Raw genomic sequence first — 5,748 nt, 5'->3', positions numbered from 1 at the left:
TGGCAGAAGCAGCTTCAGGAAGGAATGGTTTACTCTGGCTCATGGCTTCAGGGGGATTTAAGTCCATCTCAGTGGGGAAGGCACAGTGGGGGGGGGGGCTCTAATCTTCACTCCAGAGAACAGGGAGAGAATAGTTGGGAGCCAGGAACAAGTTAACCTTCAAGGGCCTGGCTCTATGGACCTATGTCTGCCAGACAGGCCACACCTCCTACAGGCTCTACAGCCTTCAAAATTGTGCTACAAGGGGAGGACTGAGCATCCATAGTATGCCTCAGGTCATGCCAGGGGCACTGTAGCTTAGGGCTGCTATCGACCCTGTGAGATACTGATGTCAACTTGTCCCTTTGTCAAGAAAGAATGCAAATCAACCATTCATATCTCCTTGAACAAAGCTCAAGTCCAAGTGGATCAAAGATCTACATATAAAATCAGACACACTGAAGCTTATAGAGGAGAAAGTAGGGACAAACCTTGAACACATGTGCACAGGGGGAAAGTTTCTGAACAGAACACCAATGGCTTATGCTCTAAGAACAAGAATCAACAAATGGGACCTCCTAAAACTGCAAAGCTTCTGTAAGGCAAAGGACATTGCCAATAGGTCAAAATGGCAACGGACAAATTGGGAAAAGATCTTTACTAACCCTACATCCGAAAGAGGGCTAATATCCAACATATACAAAGAACTCAAAAAGTTAGTCTCCAAAGAATCAAATAACTCTATTAAAAAATGGGGTACAGAGCTAAACAGGGGATTCTCAACTGAGGAAACTCAAATGGCTCTAAAGCACCTAAAGAAATGTTCAGCATCCTTAGTTATCAGGGAAATGCAAATCAAAACAACACTGAGATTCCACCTTACACCAGTCAGAATGGCTAAGATGAAAAACTCAGGGGACAGCAGATGCTGGAGAGGATGTGGGGAAAGAGGAACACTTCTCCATTGTTGGTGGGATTACAAGCTGGTAAAACCACTCTGGAAATCAATTTGGCGATTCCTCAGAAAATTAGACATAGTACTACCTGAGGACCCAGCTATACCACTCCTGGGCATATACCCAGAAAGTGCTCCTACATGTAGTAAGGACACATGCTCCACTATGTTCATAGCTGCCTTATTTATAATAGCCAGAAGCTGGAAAGAACCCAGATGTCCCTCAACAGAGGAATGGATACAGAAACTGTGGTATATATACATAATGGAGGATTATTCAGCTATTAAAAAACAATGAATTCATGAAATTCTTAGGCAAATGGATGGAACTAGAAAGTGTCATCCTGGGCGAGGTAACCCAGTCACAAAAGAACGCACATGGTATGCACTCACTAATTAGCGGATGTTAGTTCAAAAGCTCAAAATAAACAATTTACAATTCACCCAGCACAGGAAGCTCAAGAAGAAGGAGGACTTAAGTGAGGGTGCTATGGTTCCTCTGATAAAGGGAACATAATACTCACAGGAGCAATAAGAGAGGCAATGTGTGGAGCAGAGTCTGAAGTAAAGGCCACTCAGAGACTGCCCTACCTGGGGATTCATCCTATAAACAGTCACCAAACAAGAAGCTTGTACCAAAAGGAGCCAGAGGGGCCCTGCCAGAGCCCTACAAATACAGAGGCAGAAACTAGCAATCAACTATTGGACTGGGCTTGGGGTCCCCAATGAAGGAGCTGGAGGGTGGTCCAGAGGAGCTGAAGGGGTTTATAGCCCCATGGGAAGAACAATGACTTTGGACACCCAGACACCCCAAGACTCCCAGGGACTGAACCATCAACCAAGGGGTACACATGGTTCCAGCTAAAAATATGGCAGAGGAAGGCCTTGTTGGGCATCAGTGGGAGGAGACGTCTTTGGTCAGGTAAAGGCTCAATAGAGGCCCCAACAAAGGGAAACGGATGGGGTGGGGGGTGGGGAGATGGGAGTGTGTTGCGTAGAGGGGCATATACAAGGAGGCAGAGGGTGGGAGGAGAGGTTGGGAATCTTTGGGGAGGGGGGCTTTTTGGAGGGGGAAATTGGGATTTTACCAAATTAAGTAAAGTTATAATTTTTAATAATAATAATAATAAAAGAGCTTGGTCAAGCATTGTGACACACACCTATAATCCCTAGCACTGGGCAGGCTAAAGCAGGACCTTCAGTTCAGACTGAGTTATAAAGGAAGACCACCCTACACCCTGAAATGATAGATCTTGTAGAAGTAAGCTTTATTGTATTAAGAGGTCATGAGCCCAAGAAGTCACCTTCTCTTTATAAACAGTGCAGTGGACTTTATATTCTCTCTCTCTCTCTCTCTCTCTCTCTCTCTCTCTCTCTCTCTCTCTCTCTCTCTCTCTCTCTCTCTCTCTCTCTTTCTCTCTCTCTCTCTCATTTAACTCCTAAATACAAAAGCCTACAAAAGGCCTACTTAACATCATACACAAACAAAAATAATTATGGCCTTCAGATTTAACTTCAGATTTCTATTGGATTTGGGGCAGGTAGCCATCAAACATGAGATAGATAGATAGATAGATAGATAGATAGATAGATAGATAGATAGATAGATAGATAGACAGATAGATAGCTATAGATATATAGATAGAGATAGATATATAGATATAGATGGATAGATATAGATATAGATATATAGAGATATAGATATAGAGACTGTGGAGAACGGGGAAAGTCCTGAGGGAGTAAAGTCCCAAGTAGGTGTGTATTGTTTGACATGAACATAGCCATGTCAAAGATCCAAGCCTCACACCCATGGGAAAATGCCAAAGCCTTCCAGGGCCAGGCTAAGTGAATGGCAAAACCTTCCCTCCGGATCTGAGTGCCAGTACTGATAGTGTGTGCAGAAAATGTCCCCCATAGCTGTCCCCAAGACGTGGGAAGCTCGAAGACTGCTCTCCCACAGAGACTGCTCCTTCGGAGATCCGCCTCCCTGTTCAGCTTTAGTTTCCTTTCCGTGTACTGGAGGATTTTGAGAATCCTTATGGCTTTCTCAGGAAGTCCTCTTGAGCAAGTCTTTGTCCCTCTGCTCCTCCCTGGTGTTCTGGTCTCTGGCAGGGATGTGTTTTATTGGAATCCCAACATCCTTAGAATCAGTACTCTGTGAAGACCCAGTATATAACTTTCATGGAATTGAAACGTGACCTCTGAACAATTCTTCGAGTTGGGTCGACCTAAATACACTTAATGCTCTAGTGAGTCATCTAGTGTTTTTGCGTGATAAAGATATTTTCTGCATCTGTAATGTGTGTGGGCACTTTACCCATGCAATCTCAGTATGAATCTGCTCTCTCTGAGCTCCAGAAATGGAAGACATTTTTGAAAACTGGTACCCTAAAACAAAAAGAGACTCTGGGCGCCCTCTGCTGTCTCAGTTAAGTTCTGCTGCTGTAGGCTGGAAAAGAACACAGCATGAATAAAGGTACACACACACACACACACACACACCCCACAGACAGACAGACACACAGGCAATACAGATGTGATTAGAAACATGTTTACCAAAGGTGCTTTCCAACAGCCTGTTTTAAATACCATTGTCTTCCACTCCGTGGTATCCAATCTATGAACTTCAGTTTTTCCTCTGCTATCTCGGCGGTTTTCCTGAAGATTCAATGAGATATATATCCAACTGCTCTGCTGGAGCCTGAGAAACAGTAACCCTTGCTGTGTGTTGGGTCATTTCCTTCTTTTAATCAACTCTGGCATAAGAGGCCCTGCTTCTGCTGAACACCCTGTCTGTCACCTAAGTACCCACAGGTCAGTGGTTCTCAGCTTTCCTAAGGCCTCAACCCTCATGTTGCTGTGACCCCCCAACTATAAAATTATTTTCATTGCTACATCATAACCATACTTTTGCTTGTTATGAATCTTAATGTAAATAACATTGCAACCCGTAACCCACAAGTTGAGAACCAGTGCTATAGATCAAAGAAGTATTCTGTTTTGTTTTGTTTTTTTTAAAAGTAATTAATGGGACTGGAGAGATGTCTCAGTGGTTAAGAGCACTGGCTTCTCTTCCAGAGGACCCAGGTTCAATTCCTAGCACCCACATGGCAGCTCCTGTCTATAACGCCTGTTCCAGGGGATCTGACTCCCTCACACATGCAGTCAAAACACCAATGTACATAAAAAAATAATAACTAATACATTTTAAGGAAGTGCCCACCTCTAGCAGTGTGCATTAGCTACCTTGCTTCTGAGGCTTTAGGACAGGATGGTTCCTGGTTTCCATCAGACCAGCGCTCTCTCTCTCAGGGAAGCAGGGGTAGGAGGGTTGATATTTATTATTCATAAAGTTGTGTTTCTCCCAGTTTTGGTTTTGTTAATGAGTGGTTTGTGGCCTAACAGTGAGCACCACATTTCTTTAACACATTACAGTCATTTACACAAGGTAAGTTGGGGGCAGGAAGCATGGTCTATTCTCTAAGGCTTTGCAGGTAGAGGAACTAACTTTTGCCATTGTTTACAAAACACCAGACATACACAGACACCATTATTTTCTATGAAGACAAGAACTGTTTGTTGTTGTTGCATTGTTTTGTTTTTTAAGGAGGCTGCCTAATGCTTTACAGAACAGAGGCAAACTCCTTCTGGCATCTGAGATGGGCTCCTATGCCTGACCAGAGCAGGAAGAAGGCTTCATGTATTTATGCGATTCCTTGACTAGGAGGGAATACTTGAAGTGCCACCAACTAGATGGCCACAAAGTTAAGGTTTCGTAGCATGAGGCACAGCCCTTACTGAGTGCCAGGAACACTGCCTGCCTGACTGTGAGCTCACTCACTGTCAGCCTGCACTGGCTGTCAGACCCATTTACCAAAAGAGCAAACAGAACCTGCAGCTACCCAGTAAACCTCAGGAGTCCTTAGCATTCTGGAAATATTTTAGGAGGTACTATTTTAGCCTCAGAAGAGGTATCTCTATATCTACCTCTATAATACATATATAGTTTATAAATATTATATATAATACTATATACTGTCTGCCTGTATTATATAAAATACATATTTATACATTAAAATCATTTTATAAAATATAAATATATTATACATAATATTTCACAGTGGGAACGATACCAGAACAGGAATCTTGTGTCCTATTCCAAATTAATTATGCTAGTTTAAGTCATTTCCTCAAACCTAAAGACGAAGGAGTTAAGAGCCTTAGGAAGTTTCTCTAACTCTAAAACTTCTGATTCTATGGACAGTTCTTGTCTGAGAAAACAATAAAGTGAGCAGACTCTGGATACGGCCTCAAGTGCAAGTGTGCCGCACACGTGTCTGCTGCTGAGGGCTTCAACACTGCCTGGGCTCCACGGAACAAGAACACGTAAGATGTAAATGTAAATGATCACACATGCACAATTCATCCAAGGCTGTGTCTCAAACGGTCACAGAAACTGGACGTGCTGTCGAGGAAGTTTTACAATAATTGGTAATAAGGGAACAATAATTGATAATAAAGGAACAATAAAGCACGCCAAGGAGAAGCGCACAGCAGACACGATGACACGGCAGGCACAGTGACACGGCAGACACAGTGACACAGCAGACAAGGTGACACAGCAGACATGATGACACGCAGGTCCAAGCATTCATGACATTAAGTCGAAAACTAGCTGTTCCATGGTTTGTAATTGGCATTTTTGGCTTGCCAATGATAATTGGCAATGTAATAACCATTTTAAACTTAGCATACTCACCAGTTCTGAAGGCTCTAGTTTTGTTTACATGCTGAGAAAAGAAACACACCCCAGG

The sequence above is a fragment of the Apodemus sylvaticus genome, chromosome 16 (assembly GCF_947179515.1).
Source record: "Apodemus sylvaticus chromosome 16, mApoSyl1.1, whole genome shotgun sequence".
Taxonomy (NCBI): Eukaryota; Metazoa; Chordata; class Mammalia; order Rodentia; family Muridae; genus Apodemus; species Apodemus sylvaticus.
Note: the sequence above shows the minus strand (reverse complement) of the source record.